At 40.0% G+C, this 15,906-nt stretch overlaps 1 protein-coding gene across 17 annotated transcripts in view; it reads left to right on the top strand.

The window, feature by feature from the left end:
- Positions 1 to 15,906, top strand: part of NCOA3 (nuclear receptor coactivator 3) — a 129,162-nt gene that overhangs the window by 41,017 nt on the left and 72,239 nt on the right. For 6 of the 17 annotated variants that reach the window (XM_084854055.1, XM_084854053.1, XM_084854072.1 and 3 more), the window contains one exon: positions 5,366 to 5,447. The exons of 10 other annotated variants lie outside the window; for them this stretch is intronic. The gene's annotated coding sequence lies outside the window, so the exon portion shown is untranslated. Of the gene's footprint in view, positions 1 to 5,362; positions 5,448 to 7,972; positions 8,028 to 15,906 lie in introns of those variants that run through there. One more of the 17 variants, XM_084854070.1, reaches the window with a different exon arrangement.

Here is a 15,906-nt window from a genome sequence, read left to right on the forward strand (position 1 = left end):
CAACTAAGTTAGGCCACAAAGAACAATTTTGATGAAACAAGGATTTGCAGAATAGCAGGTATAGTGTTGAGTAAGAAAGTTCATGTAGACACCATCACATTGCTTTCCTTGAAATGCAAAGAAACATTCCTATGGAAAGCAAATTGTGGAAATTATGGAAAGCTTGTTGCACATTAGAGAGTGTAGTAGAGCTTTACAGCTATTTTGCATTTTATTTTTAATAGATCTATAAATAGTATGGGGAGGTGGTGGTGTAAGCGTGACTCAAGAAAGAAAGAGAGAGTGTGTGTGTGTAGGAGCCAGGTGACTGGGGAAGTGATGTGGGAGTGATTTTATAGATTTTGAGAGAGACTGTCCTGAGAGTTTGTTTTGGCTGAAGTATAATTGTGAACTTAAGTACCTAGTGTTCAACTTGCTTATGCAAGTAGGGCATTTTAAAAGGATAAACATGTGTAGAAGGCTTTTTACAGACTTAGAAGTGCATGGCAAAGTCCCCATCTTGAGAGGGAATGAAGTCTGGGCAATTCAGATTTCACAAAGGAGCCACATAGTTCCACAGGTATAACTGTGATTTTTTAAAAAAATGCAGCCAGCTATATTGGTTCATTAGAAAATATGTGAGCAATAGCACAATACGTTTAGCAGGACCAACTGAAAGTCACAATAATAAGTTAACCTTTGGGCTTAGCAGAACTCTTGTTTAGGCTGGATATTGAACAAAAATGGGGAAGAGATGAGGGAAAAATTCCATCATACCTTTTATCAGCAACATATTACTCTCTGAAAGCTTTTAGAAATGTTTGCAAGTAAATAAAGGGAGGAATATCTATCATTTATCTGTCTGTTCCTCAAGCTGGCTGATTAAAGCAAAAACTAGCTCAATGTGAGAATTTCAGTTAGTACTAATAAAGATATACTATGGTAAGTCTTGCTTCCTCATCATTTGTTTGCTGGAAATCAGGGTAATGTGCATGTTGTGGAGCTACACATCCCCCTTTTAAAAGTACAGTGTTTTAAGCAAATACACAGTAGGAAAAGTATATTGGATCTGTTTTTGTCTGTTCTGTTCCTAAAAAGGAAACAGGAGCTGTAATCGGAGCTTTAAAAAAAGTTAGCCTTGCTGTGAGGTCTGGTACTCATGAGTTAACTTTTCATGTACAGCTGGAGGTTCTATCTACAGTTGCTGTTTTCTGATTGGTTGCTAAAAGGTGAAGTTGAAACCACAGTGAACTTTTGACCCCATAGCGGTTCTTGTGGAAGGCTTACCACTTGTGGAGAAAGAGGGTGGGTTGTTTGCCTCCTTTCTTGTATTTATTCTGTTGATCGTGCAGCTTTGAATGCAACCTTTTCGAGCGGGGGGAGCAAAAGAACAGGCACAAGCAAGCAGCTTGCATGTTCCATTAACAGTAAAATTGGCATTTTCCCCTACTTAGTGACACCAGCAACTTAAAAAATAAAACAAATTCCAGTGGGCAAATAAGTAGGACTCCCCCCCCCCACACCTCATTTGATGGCTTCTGTTTGTGTGCAGAAATCATAAATGGATGCAGACGATGATAGTAAGAAATCTGACAACTTGAAATGACTCATCAGGTGGACACTTGCATCCCAGAACATCAGGTTATTTTGGTTAAGGAAATAAATGGTAAACTTTTTGAAAGACTGTAGAGTCTTTTCATGGCTCTACTAAAAGCCAGCCAAACCTGCAGCTAATAAAGAGAACAGTTCTCTTGATTTGCTTCATACTCGCAAAGAAGATCTAGCTACATTCCATTTAATCTGAATCTCACAGCTGTAATTAGCCTCTCCTTAGTTTGTGTACACTTTAATTTTGGGGTTGAGGTGGGGAAGAATTTGAACATATTTCAGTGTATCTTGAACTTCTGTGCAGTGGAATATGAGTACAATTATCCTCCCATTCAGCTCTCATTTGTTTGACTGGGGCTTACAGCAGAAGTGTTGGACTGTGCTGAAGTTGTATTTGAGCTTGCAAGAGCCCATCTCTGCTAAATCAGTTTGTTGCATCCCAGTCCTAAGCATATTTTGTTAGCAGAATACCACTGTTTTTCTGCAGAATTTGCTGTCAAGTATTTGAATTTAGGATTGCATTTTTGAGCAGCATGCATGTTGTATGCTGCAGGTTTTGCTTATTAAGTATTCTCTCATATTAGTTCAGTGCACACATTACAGTATTCTTCACCATTCATACATTATTTTGATGTTAATACAGACTGAAACATTTCAGTTAAATTGCATCTAATGTAACAAAATGTGCGTGGATTTTAAAATGAAAAAACCTTAAATGCCATTGTTTCACATGTTTGATGTGCATGGTAGGACAGTTTTGTAACAAACATTTGAAATAAGCATGATTCAAATATAGGAGAAGTATCTAGGCATAGATTCATATTTTTAAAGAACTCTCTTAAAGCTGACAAAAGATTACTTCATTAGATATTCCACTGCATCAGCTGGCTGCCCTCTACCCATAAATGAAGGTGTTTAGCTTAGTATTCTAATTGTGTAATTGAAATTCTGAACATTTTAGGCATCTTCAACTAAATTAGGATTACCGTCACTGCCACTCTTTTTCCTCTGCCCTTCACTCCAAAGAAAATACCAAGAAACAACTTGAAGCCTAGTATGGTAACTTCAGACATGCTTCTAGAAAGTGCTTGTATGAAATAGTTCCAATGCACTATTACTATGTCAAATATATTGTTTTTACACTGCTTTAATAATCTTGTAGCAGTGGTTTACAGTGCAATCCTATACATGTCTACTCAGAAGTAAGCCCATTGAGTTCAATGGGGCATACTCCCAGGTAGGAGTGTATAGGAATACAGCCTTAATAAGTGTTACAGTATAGAGCCTGTAAGGGTTTAGGTGTAAACTGCTAATTTCTTCTTTGCTACAGTTTGTTCTGGGTTTTCAGAAGGCAGAATCCTCGTATAGCCAAGCCAGAAGCATTGGAGGAACAATGCATTTAATATGATTAAGAGCACATTCCCCCTGCCCCCCACCACTCTTGTGTGTAGTTTCCCTTGAAGCAGGGAAAGCAAAATGTATTCATAATGATACTGTGGCCTCTGTTTGTTCTAATCAGTGCTCCCAAGTAACAGCTATTGTATTGCCTCACCACCACCCCAGCACACCATTTTTTTTCTCTAGTACTGTTTTACACTGTATACACCGGCTATTTTTATTTGTTATGGAACATAGTTGTGCCTATTTTAAAAGAGGATCAGTAAATGCTTTTATAAGTAAACTGTAATTCTTCATAAATACTTATTTCTTTGACTCCAGAACTGCAAAACCCCGATCGTTAGTTCAGCTAATAGAAACTGAAATGTACTAAAGCAAGTTTTAGCTAAACATTTCTCTTGTTTCTGGTCTTGTCATTTCTGAATATGTTTTTTTCAGATAATTTTTGCTCTAGACTGGAAATCAAAGTAAAGACTTTGTATAAATGTCTTTGAAAGCTTGGAAAAGTTTGTGATTCTACTCTAATTAAAATAACTAGCACTAACAGTGAAATTCTAGGGTTAATAGCTTTTTGGTATCCAAAGACATGATCTCATTAACTTTTTCATTACTGAAAGTTTAGAGCTATCTGCTATTATTTCATCTGCAAATCTTAACTATGCAACAGGCAAGATAGGGCTTTAACTTAAGCCTGCCAAATAATTTAATCAATCGAAAATATGTAATCTTTTCCTGGTCTTCAGTTTACTTTGAATGTAAAATTTTCTTTGGCTTCATGTTGTTTCTAATCTCTTATATTCTGTGGTTTTTCACCTCTGAGCAAGTTCATTTGCTTATTGGTACTTTCTTGATTTCTTCTACCCAATTCAATCTTTTGAGATTTGTGTCATACCATTCCTACCTGTAACAGCCTTTCTTTGACTAGTTGTCTAGGCAACTTCCTCCACTTCAGAATTGTGTTAGGTTAAAATTTCCCCGAACACTAACTTCTGCTGTTCAGGGAAAGCCTGAAATAAGCCATCATGGGTTAAATTGCCGATAGAAGGCAAGATAACCCACGATGGGTTAAATAAGCCATGGTGGCTTTTTTAACCCACAATGGGTTATAGTGTCATCTGAACCCGGTCAATGTCTAGGGGCCACAGGATTGTGCCATTAGGAGATCTCATAGTAATTAGCTTTGCATGTGATTCTACAGCATGATCATTTCCTGAATAAAAATAAACAGTGGAATATATGACATTGTCTTTTACTGAGTCGAATATTAGTCCATCAGTCCAGCACTGTCTAGCCTGACTGCTTTTAGAGTAGTGGTCTTTCCCAGAACTTGGATTCTTGAACTGTTCAGGGATGGAATTTGGGATTACCTGCATACAAAGCATGTACTCTTTTACTGAACCATGACATTTTGTAATGGGACAGTAACTCTACTACATTCTCAGTACTGCAGAGATGTACATCCATGAAGGGAAGAGTTAACAATGTAATTTTCAAATTAACAGTGACTTTAATTCAACTTACGTGATCATAGTTATTACTGTTAATATATAAATGGTAATAACTATGATCAAAGTATAATAGTGAATATACACAGCTAAATCTTACAAGTTACCAATTATACTGGAACAATTTGATCATGTAGGTTTGAGACTGCTCAGTATTTTGGGTATTTGGCTTTAGTACTACTGGAACTGGTAAAGGATTTAGGCCCATGTATTGTGGCTTCATGCCAGTTAGAATTGATTAAGATGATCAAATTAACTGTGGGTCTCCAACTTTGTTGCTTTTCCCAAGTGATGATGAACAAATTGCACACATATGAATTAGTCTATAAAGGGCATATTCATGGAGCATCAGTGTTGCTTGGGGTTTTGGAACTTAATTAAATCACAGGATGTCATCTTGCATATTTATTTCATAGAATCATAGAATAGTAGGGTTGGAAGGGGCCTACAAGGCCATCAAGTCCAACCCCCTGGTCAATGCAGGAATCCAAGTCAGAGCATCCCTGACAGATGGCTGTCCAGATCTTTCCAGCTGCCCTGACAGATTTACTTACATAATTTATATCCCACACTCTTCAGTATAAAGGATATGTTCCCAAGGGAGTTAATAAAATAGTAAAAAATAAAATTATATAAAGCATATAGACGAACACAACAAAATGTGAAACAGCAACAGTACATTCAAATAGAAAGTAAGATCAAAACTGCTGTAAGTTTAAAATGCTAACATTAGTAGTTCTTAAAAGCCTGAGAAAACTGAAATGTGTTTGGTGTGGTGCCAAAATGATAACAAGGGTGCCAGGCAACCTTCACTAGGGAGGGCATTCCAAAGTTGAGGAAGCACCATTGAAAAGGCACCTCCTTCTGTACTACAGATGACTGGAGTATCCAGAGAACCGTTTCAGATGAAGATCTTGGTGAATGAGCAGTTTCACTGGGGAGAAGGTGCTTCAACAGGTATTTAGATCCTAAGCCATGTAGGTCTTTAATGATTAAGACCAGCACTTCGAATTGAACTGATAAATTTGTTGGGAGCCAGTGGAGTTGTTTTAATTCAGGTGGCATATTATCTCTTCACCCAGTCCCTGCTAATAATCTAGCCACAATGTTCTGGTCTAGCTGTAGTTTCTGAACTGTTCTCAATGGCAGCCTCACATAAAGAGTATTTCAATAATCCAACCTAGAAGTTACATGGAAAATTGGGCATGGAAAATTGTGGGCAGGTCCTGTCAGGAAGGGTTACAGGCAGAGTACTGGCCCCGGGTGATAAAGATGAATCTAATAGTACCCTCAAATTACCTATCTCATCCTTTAGGGAGAGTGTAATCACCTCTAGAGGCCGTGGTGGCTTAGTGGTTAAGACGCTGAACTGCAGACTGGAAGGTCGGCAGGTCAGCAGTTCGAGACCCGAGTGCTGCGTGACGGAGTGAGCTCCCGTCTTCAGTCCCAGCTTCTGCCAACCTAGCAGTTCGAAAGCAAGAAATTGCAAGTAGATAAATAGGTACTGCCTCAGCGGGAAAGGTAACAGCGTTCCGTGCACCTCGGTGTTCAGTCATGCCGGCCACATGACCACGGAAGCGTCTTCGGACAGCGCTGGCTCTTCAGCTTAGAAACGGGGATGAGCACCGCACCCTAGAGTCGGACACGACTGGTTGGGAACACCTTTACCTTTTTAATCACCTCTAGAACTGAATGAATGCCACCTTCCCCAGTAGACTGCCAACAAACAGCACCTTTGTTTATCTAGGATTGAGTGTCAGTTCAATTTATTGACATTTATTCAGTTTATTACTGCTCCTAAACACTAAAGCAGCATTTCATCTGACCCATCTGCAAGGGGTAGAGCAAGCTGGGTATCATAAGCATATTGATGGCACCCAACTCCCAACCCTCTGACCTCATTCAGTGGTTTCATGTAAATGTTGAACAATATAGGAGACAGAATGGATCCTTGACAGACCCCATAATGTGAATTCCACAGGGCTGAGGTAAAGTCCCCCAGTACCACCTGTTGGAATCAGCCATCCAGGTAGGAGCAGGGCCTTAAAGTAGGAAAGGGCAACTTCAGAGGGTCCAGGGCTGAATTTGGTGGCAGTTGACAGTGGCAACTTGGGTCGTGTCAAGGGCTGAAAAAATGTCTAAGGGGGTGTTTTGCGCATCCTTGAGTTAGATAGTACCTCCAGTCCCTAACCCAGATGGCCTGTTCAGAAAGGCTGATGATATTATAAATCTGAGCCAGAATCTAGTCTGAAATGCATTCAGATAATGACTGGGTTTGGATGACACGATAACCCATGATATTTAACCCATCGTGGGTTATTGTGTCATCTGTCAGGAATGTTTTAATCCACAATGGCATATTTGCCCAAAATAACCCACTGTGATAACTCACGGTCTGCAGTAGGGGTTATTTAACCCACTGTGGCTTATCGTGTTGTCTGGTGGGCACTGTGGATTATTTTGGTCACCTACAGACTTGTGCTGCAAGAGCAGTTCAATCACAGCTACTCTGTTCCTGGGTGCGTTCTCTGTGTTCCCGAAACAGGCTATTTCAGTAGTGTCTACGGAGGGAAATGTAGAATTGGGAACACCTTAAGTTTGCAGGATTGGGACCAAACTTATGCACAGGCTCCTCTAGTCAGGAGGCACCCAATATGCCATCAAAACCCCGTGCAATTACTCACAAAGGAATGAAAATCCTGGGTGCATCAAAAAGTGAGTGGCAGCTATCACACCTTGGAGGTTTTCAGGATCAGGACCAAACTTCACACACAGCCTCACATAGTTAGGAGGCACCCGATACACCATCAAACCCTGCGTGATTATTTACAAAGGAATGAAAAGGGGGGGTGAGCTATAAAACCTTGGAGATTTGCAGGATCAAGACCAGACTTCATACACAGCTGTAGTGCTCTTTAGCTGAAGTGCTGTAGTGCCCTTTTGCTATAGTGCTTTACAGAAAGAGTGCTACAGCCGTTATAAAGTTTGGTCCTGATCCTGCAAACCTCCATCGCTTTAGAGCCACCACCCCCTTGTCGGGGTGATGCTGGAATGTTGTCAGTGTGAAACAGTGCCACTACTCGGGGCAGGAGGACTGCAGGGGGTGGGGGATGACTCAAATTACACACAGTAGCTTAATAAGCTACTCACAGTAGCTTATTAGACTGGTCGTGTGGTGGGGCATCCTGAAGTTTTTAAAAAATAAGCTACTGTGAGTAGTTTATCAAGCCACCATGGCTTGTAATGACATCCAAATGTGGCCAATCAGTTTCTTCCAATATTTCTTGGAGTTGGCCCGCAATCACTTGCTCCAACACCTTGCCCAATGAAAGGAACACTTGGAACTTGGCAGTAGTTATTATTATCCTTCAGATCCTAGGAAGCTGTCTTCAGGATTGCACTTGCAACAGCTTCCTTGAAGGTAACTGAGAGCACCCCTTCTGGCAAAGAGGTATTTATATCTCTTCTATCCATCCACTCAGACCCTCCCTATCCAGTGTAACAAGCCATGAAGGATATGAGTCAAGCTCACAAAAGGTAAGTGGGACCCACCTTTCCAGAGTCCAAGACAGGAACTTTGGTGGGGCATTGGCTGGATCTGTCCTGCAGGCTGGAGGTTCCCTACTGCTTCCTTATGGCATGGGGGGCTGTGTTTGAGAAGCAGAAGCCCAAAGACCCCTTGGGCATCGAGACAGAGTTGTGTGATTCTTTGGGTTCTGACCTTGGGATAGAAAATAAGCACTAAAACAGCCTTTTTTAAAACTGCTGCCCTGCAGGGACTATAACTCCCACCATCAGCTGGGGATGATGGGAGTCATTGTCCAACATATCAGAAGGGCATCAGGTTGGAGAACACAGCTGTAAAAGATCTGTAAAGATGTACAAAAAATGGATGGAAAAAATACAGGAAGCCTCATCAAGCTTTTGTCAAGTGGAATCTAATTCTGGAAGTTAGATGTACAGTCATGTGAAAAAGAAAGCACACCCTCTTTGCGTTGTATGGTTTTACGTATCAGGACATAATAAGAATCATCTGGTCCTTAGCAGGTCTTAAAATTAGGTAAATACCTAAATACCTGTAAAATAAATAATGACATGGTGTAATATGTCATGTGTTGTTGTTCATCTGAGGTTGTATTTACTTAATTTTAAGACCTGCTAAGGATCAGATGATTTTTATTATGTCCTGATACGTAAAACCATAGAACTCAAAGAGGGTGTACTTTGTTTTTCACATGACTGTGCATATATTGTGACAATGATCCTAGTGCCCACGCTACAAATTGCTCAAATTTATAGTAAAAAATAATACAGAATATTAACATTTTCTGTTGCCTTCTTTACATTGGCGGAGCTCAAATTGTTTTACCAAATTTAAAAAGATTTAAGGCAGAGACGGAGAAACCCTACTGTAACCAATAGATTTTCAACTGAACAATACAATATCAGTGCATTTGGTTAAAAACCAAGGAGGTTTAGATTACATGGTCAAATAATTAAAGCTTTCAGAGTAAGTTCTACTGTATTATTTTACACCATGACTGAGCAACATGTAGCCCATGGAACAGATGTCGCCCTGCCAGAGTGATCTACAATGTGTTCCTTAGACCCAGTTCAGATATAATTTTCCCAGTTTGCTAAACTTTAATTTATTAAACTGAGAATGAGTATTGAGCCCATGTGTCTCTCCCCACACCACCCATCTGTCTTGCCTCCTCATTTAGGTGCACTTGTTAGCTTAAGCTAAAGTACCCCATTATATCCAAAATGGGGAGCTGCAGTGAAATGTCAGTCTATTAACCAAGATCTTGAAACACTGTTGGAATGTTTGGACAGAATGGGAAACTGTAGTTTCAGCTAACCAGGATTGGTGCTCTGACAAAGGCAGGAGGGGAGGGACAAGGAGGAGCACAGGGGATTAATTCTTGTTTCTCTTATGTCTGAACAGGGCCTGAGAGTGTTCTATCTTCTTTAAAATAATAAAAAAAGCCTAAGAAATAGCATCACAAATATGCAGAGCTCCCAGGCTGTTTAGTTTGTCTACCACCTTAATACAAATTATGCAAAATAATGGCCCGGTTTGCACATCACGGCGCATCCCTGGGTTGTTTAGCCACTCCTGCTCACAGTGGGAGTGATTGGGCAGCATGCACTAGCATGCTCACTCATTCACAACCACTGAGGGTTTAATCTCCCCCCCCCCCCGGTTGTTGCGATATATGAACTGGGGCTATCTAACTGTTTAAGCTATGTAATTTAGGGAGGACTCCTGAGCTCCTGGAGAAGGTGGCTGAGGGACCATTGGATGTTGTGACCCCTCTGCGCAGGCAGAAAGGGAGATAGATACATATGTGTAGAGGAGGGTCCTCTGCTGGAGTCTTTCTTGTGGCAGCTGAAAGCTGTTTTGCAGTTGCTGCTCTGATGACAGGGTCAGATAAGGGGAGGCTTTGGATCTACAGGATTCGCCTGAGAAGGGAGAAAAATTGCTCCAGCCCTGGAGCTAGTATAGTTACTTTCCTTCCTATTGAAACCAATGTGAGGTGTGTGTGTTTTTTAAAGGATACAAAGTACAAAAGGGGGAGATGGCAGGAAAAAAGCCCATCTACCTTTTAGCCTAACCAGGGCTTAGGAAGTGCTAGTTCCTCCACCAAAGACCCTTCCCCCACTTGCCTCCCTCAATAGGGACTGCTGTGTTAATGCACAATGCATTTCCGTTACTTAAGGTATATGAAATAATATACCTTATTATTTATGGTATGTTTTTGGTATATTTAAATACCAACACAAAAAGTATATGGTATGTTTTTGATGTTTAAATACCAACACAAAAGACTTATTTCTCTCTATATTGTCCTTGAAAAACATTGGGTTTAAACGCACTGCCACCTTGATGCTTGTTCATCTGACACGGTTCAGATTATAAAGGACCTTATTAAACAAAAAATGTTTTGGAACAGTCTCTTTGCATTTGCATTAACACTTGCTGCTTTCTTTTAGAAGGAGCAATCCCACCATATATTGTTGATTCATGAGCTGCATTTTAACACACTAGTCTAGGATCACAATTGTGTTTATCTATACCAGTCACCTAGAGCCTTCTGTTACCTTGCTGCAAGTCAGTGTGATCTGCATATCAATATATTGAGTTACCACAGTAACAGGAAACAACTAACCCCCAAACAGTGTAAAAATAGCGATCAAGAGGGGCAGCCCAACCCACAACTCAGTTACAGATCTTTATCGCACTGAAAATCAATTTGCATACACCAAGAGCTGGAATTTAATTTCTATTCTGTTTTGTTCAGTTAGTTTAAAGGGAGAACTGGCTTCCAATCCCTGCCTGAATTTGTGTGTGCAAATCCTTACCTTAGCCTTATTTTTTCTGCTTCAAAACAGGGCACTTGAAAGGACCTCTCTCAAAAGCTTTTCATATCAGCATTTTGAACAACCATTTTTAAAAGTGTTCTAAAGCCAGATATATTTTAAAAGCTTTGAACCTATCACTAGGGACAGTAAATTTTAAGTGTCATATTACATAAGAGTAATGTTATGTACAAGTTTGACGTATGAAGCTCGTTAAAGTTTTATACTTTGGACCCTTGTGTTAATGAGAGCCAATGCACTTCAGAACAAATGTTCAAAGCTCAGATACATATGCTGAACATGTGTGCATCCACAAACCTTTCAAAATTTTCTTTAAAATGTGAAAATGAGTAAAGCTCCTGTTACCCTTGATAAATATCAGCTGTTGTGCAATTCAGCCCACTATGTACTACTCTTCATAAACCACAGGCCTAGAAATGGCAATTTTGATTTCAACAGCTGTATGTAATGCATTATACATGGCAATATCAACCTAAGGTCAAGAGTTTAGAGGTTTCACTTCAATATAGCAAAAGCTATGTTTCAAAGAATAAGCCACTGCTATCCCCTTACTAGTGGAAGTAAAGCCGCTAATGTTAATGGAGTGATTACAATGCAGCACAGACCATTATTGAGATAATTTATTCACTTGACCTTTATTTAAATGCTGTGCTCTTAAGATATGTGCTAATCTTTGAAAGGACACACCCTACCACAAATCTGGTAATGTAAAAATAAATGACAGCTGCTGAAATTGCTCATTTTCCAGGTTTATTTTGATAGTGTTCTAGTTTTTTCTAGCTTTAAACAAATCAGTGTACTTGTCCTGGTCTACAGGAAGTGAACCACATGAATAGCCACAAGTACAGCATGAGATGAAATTATCCTACTGTACGTCTTAGTTTCAATCTCAAGTGTTTCCACATTGGGCCCCAATACTCTTATATGCAAACACATTCCCCAGTGAAATAACACATTCCCCAGTGGAGTCAAAGCACTGCCTGCATATCACTACTTACACTAGTAAGTGGGATCTTGCAGGCAGAAAGTATCAAGCAGGTCCTGTGCAGAGATATAATGCTCCTGATCTCTTAACCAAGCAGCAGAGGCATGCTTGCTCATTCCACTCCAACCCCTCAGCTCACATAGATCACATCCAGTGTTTTTAATGATATTTGAAGACTTAAGATGACACCTATTTTAACCATGATAGTTTCAATCAATGTTGTCTCTTAATCAGGAATTGTTCACTAAAAACCTGATTAAGAGGCAACTCTGGTTAGTGTTTAAGCCAAAGGAAGATGGCTAGAAAAGAATTCACACATGAAAATGAAGGGGCTGAAGGAGGGAATTCACAATCCCACAGCCTAGGTCTGATGGTTGAACAATGATTAAGAAAGGGTCCTCAAATTGGGGGTGGCCAGTACATAATTATTGATTGGGAACACTCTGTGTATGCATGCACCATGTGTGCACTTCTCTTTCTCTCTCTGGCTGCTTTTGTCTTTCTCACTTGCTGCTTTCCCCCCTGTGTTTCTGGCAATTGACATAAAATTCCAAACAAAATCAGTTAAGTCAATCTGACTTAGCTAGTTATGTTAATTACTTGAGCATTGTCTTGGGATTCAGAACATATGCAGAATTCCTTACAGAAAGAATGGTCTCTGAGAGATCATATTTGGCCTCCTGATCAGATGTTGCTGGGAAGACTAGGAATGAGAGCAAGTATTTCATATTTATGGGGATCTGAAATTAGTAAAAACCAGTCCCTTAGTGGAGACAGACTGTTTTGCCCAATGTGTTGATAAGCTCCATTTTTAAGTCAGTGGTCTAGCCAGCAAATCAGAAAATTACTTAGTGCTTGGACCTGCCTTCTTAATGAAAGAGATGGCTGGCTGGTGCTCATTGCAAAAAAGAGGTTAATTTCTGGCTGTTTATTCAGAGAGAAAGACTAGAATTTATGCGTATTCAGGCTTCCCAACAGGGTCCCAAATTACCAGACACTGTAGGGGTCACTGTTGGGCTACATCAGAATATAAGGTTTGTCACATCTACAGACCAGTGGTTGTAGTTTATAACAAACTGTGTTTAGTTTAACAAACAAGCTTCATAACTCATTGGTGAAGTTGACTTGCTTGAAAACTGACCAGACTTGCTTATAAACCACAATCCCTGGTTCACACTATGGATATCTGAGGAATCCAGAGGGGTGGGGTGGAGTTCACTGAGCTTTCATCAGCTCAGCCCTCCAGACTTCTGCCCATTTCCCCTCAAGTGAGGCCAACTCAGTTGCAGATTTTTCTGTTTTTTTTAATTCATGTAAATAGAACTATGTGCAAGTTTCGGCTGCAATTTGTGTTAATTACATTAATTGCAGCCAAAACATGCGTAAATTACATAAATTGCAGGCAAAATTTGCACATATTTCTGTTTACGTACATTAGAAAATACTGGAAAAAGTTCCCGGACTAGCAGTATTTGTATCAAGCATTTACCATGGAAAGGCCTAGGGGATATCATACTGATTGTTATGGGTAGAGCCTCAATGTAGTAGAACCGATTTGACCTCAATCAAATTAGGAGTCCCACTGCAACATACCTACCCAAAAGTGCCTCCATGGAAGTATACTTATAACCCAACCTTCCTCAACCTGGCACCTTCCAGATGTGTTGGACTACCACTCCCATCAGCCTTAGGCAGCATGGCCAGGGATTATGGGAGTTGTACTCCAACACATCTAGAAGGTGCCAGGTTGGAGAAGGCTGTTCTAACCTCTACTGCTTCTGTGGACTTGTTTGACTTCCCTCATGCCCCATAAAACTTAGGTGCTCTGTCGGTAATCAGTGAAGTAAATGACATTAGAAGGTGATAACTAATGTGATTACATGTTCTAGTTAATCCAGAAAATATGTTTGGAGAGAAACTCATGAGGCCTTTTCCCCAGTCAACAATATTTGTTTTCACTCACAAAACTCCACTGCTGATTGGCACAGCAACACCTGTATTTTTCAGGGTATGTTTCAGTGCTGTCAGCAGGCATAGACAGAATAGCGATTGTCTGCAGTGGCAAGTCCAAAATCAGCCTGTCCCTCAGCAGTGGATTTTTGCGAGAGAAAATAAATGTCAGATATTGTTGATCTGGAAGAAGGCGTCAGAGTCTCTCTCCAAACATGTTTTCTGGGTTTAGTTAGAACAAGTAATCATATTAGTTACAATGGGCAGGCGAAGGAGGAGGGAAACAAACAACCCAGGGACTGAGAAAAAAACACCTTGCAACCCTTGACTTTAATAAAGGTTTTAAAAATGTGTGAATCTGTTACACAGTGGTTGGAAGATAGTGATTGAGGGGTGGGCTTGTGCTTTCTCATCCCCTCTTATGTGTGGATTTTCTGTTCTTTCCAGTTTAGCTCCTAATTTGTCATTATATTTGAATTAGCAATGTGTTATCACTTCCCCCCAAACCACAGTTGGAAATTCACTTGAAGGCTATGGATTCGGGTTTGACGGGCAAGCACTTAAACCAGAGGTTGGCAATGTGGTGCCCTCCAGATGTTTTATACTACAATTACCATAACCCCTGACCATTGGTCATGCTGCTAGCGGCTGATGGGAATTTAGTTCAAAAATTTGGAGGGCGCCAGGTTGCCTACCCCGATTTAAACCATAGTTTGCAAATTTGCCAAATGTAAGAAAAGTGCTGAAAGGATATGGTGAGGGAAGCTGCACTTGAAGAAGGGAAAACACATGGACCTTCAAATAATTCACAATTCTCGAAACTATGTTTGAAGGATTGTCTGCATCTAAATGTTCTGAACTCGTTAGCATTTTCTGGCATTTAGAGAATGCTTCTCTTCATATTTATGGCTTGTTTGCATAATTTTTTTGTGACTAATTGGGGGAAATGTTCTGAATGAAAACACAACACTTCGAAAAACACAATTAAGATGAAAGAAACGGTACCTATGGGAGGTATTGTTTCTATCAAAGGACATAAATTTCTTTTTAAAAAATTGTCAATATAATTCCAAATGTAAATGAAGGACAATTAATTGCATTTGAGAATTTTGTTTTTGGACAATTAATTGCATTTGAGAATTTTGAACTAGAACATAGGAGTTATTTTTTCTTTCTGGAACAGTTCAGCAGCTACTTTATTTCCAACTAATTTTTAGTTGTAGCCAGCTTCAGTCTGGCACATAAATTGAGCTGTGTGCCAGAAAGTCACTTGCTGGAATGAAAGGGCGGGGGGAAGTAGGAGGAGAAGATGAGTCTGATACTTAGGCCAGCATAGTTCCAATTTTACTGTGCTGTTTAGGAATGAAATTAAAAATCATGCTGCTTGTGCAGATTGCCCTACTGGATTTTCTGCATTAGAGGTCTGTTGATTTCTATAGAATGTAACTTCTGCATAATGTGTTGGAGTATTAGATTTGAGCTACACATTCAGAAAAAATTTGTAGATCACCCCTCCAGAGACTCTACCACCTGAGAATATGGATGGAGGGGTTAAGTATTTTATTAAAGACCATAGTCTTCCCAAGGCATATTACAGAATAAAAACTATACAAAAGACATAATAAAATCATTTTAAATATAAACAATTTTAAATAAAACCCATTACAGTAAAATACAGTTTTAAAATACCCATCAGCAGCAAATACCACTAAAGCTTTCAATTAAAAGCCAAGGAGAACAAATGCGTTTTTAAAACCCTCTTAAAAGCAGCCACGGCTTTATGTCTCTTGGGAGGAAATCCTATAGGGTAGTAGTCACCACTGAGAAGGCCTTATCTCTAGTGCCCACCAATCTTACTGATCTTGATTGCGAGCCAACAAGCAGGTCTCCAAAGCAGGTCCGTACAGGTGTAGGTGGTTCTTCAAATAACCTGGGCCCAAACCATTTAGGGCTTTAAGGGTCAAAACTAGCACTTTGAATTGAGCTCAGAAATGCACTGGCAAACAGGGCAGCTGGTACAGGATTGGTGTAATATGGTCTGACTGGTCTAGGCCCAATAAGTACTTGAGTGGCCACATTCTGTACCAGCTTCACTCT

The sequence above is a fragment of the Heloderma suspectum genome, chromosome 4 (genome assembly GCF_057233095.1).
Source record: "Heloderma suspectum isolate Gila_16-S chromosome 4, 16-S_ref, whole genome shotgun sequence".
Taxonomy (NCBI): domain Eukaryota; kingdom Metazoa; phylum Chordata; class Lepidosauria; order Squamata; family Helodermatidae; genus Heloderma; species Heloderma suspectum.